This window comes from Dipodomys spectabilis, unplaced genomic scaffold, assembly GCF_019054845.1.
Source record: "Dipodomys spectabilis isolate Male_0828 unplaced genomic scaffold, ASM1905484v1 ptg000147l, whole genome shotgun sequence".
In the NCBI taxonomy this organism is placed as follows: Eukaryota; Metazoa; Chordata; class Mammalia; order Rodentia; family Heteromyidae; genus Dipodomys; species Dipodomys spectabilis.
In genome coordinates this window covers 6,477,638-6,478,070 of record NW_024870824.1, presented here as the reverse complement: position 1 = coordinate 6,478,070, position 433 = coordinate 6,477,638, and positions in this window count along the sequence as shown.

The window sequence follows — 433 nt, the reverse complement described above, 5'->3', positions numbered from 1 at the left end:
CATTTTACTATTTATGAACTTTGGGCAGGGTTGAGGGGGCTTTAGCATGAGCCAGACTTGTCATCACAGAGTCCTTCCTGGGGAGTGGCTCCTGGGACAGAAACATTTCATTTAAGTTATATGAATGGCAAAGCATCCACTCAGCCTCCCTGCTTCATGCCTACCCTGCCTTTGTGAATATTGTTCAGGGCATCCCAGAACACATCAACGATTCTCTTCCTTTTTCCCATCTTCAGTGATCTTAATACCCAGGCATTCCTGGGCTTCGCCAGAGCAGTTCCATATTATGTATAGCATCTGCCAAGAATCATCTTCCTACATAAAAGTCATTATCTCTCTTGAGAAATAGCCCTGGGAACTTAAGCTGTCAAGCCAATAGCTTTCTGTTATCCCAGCCTCCATTCAGAGAATCCAGAAATTAAAATCAGTTGTG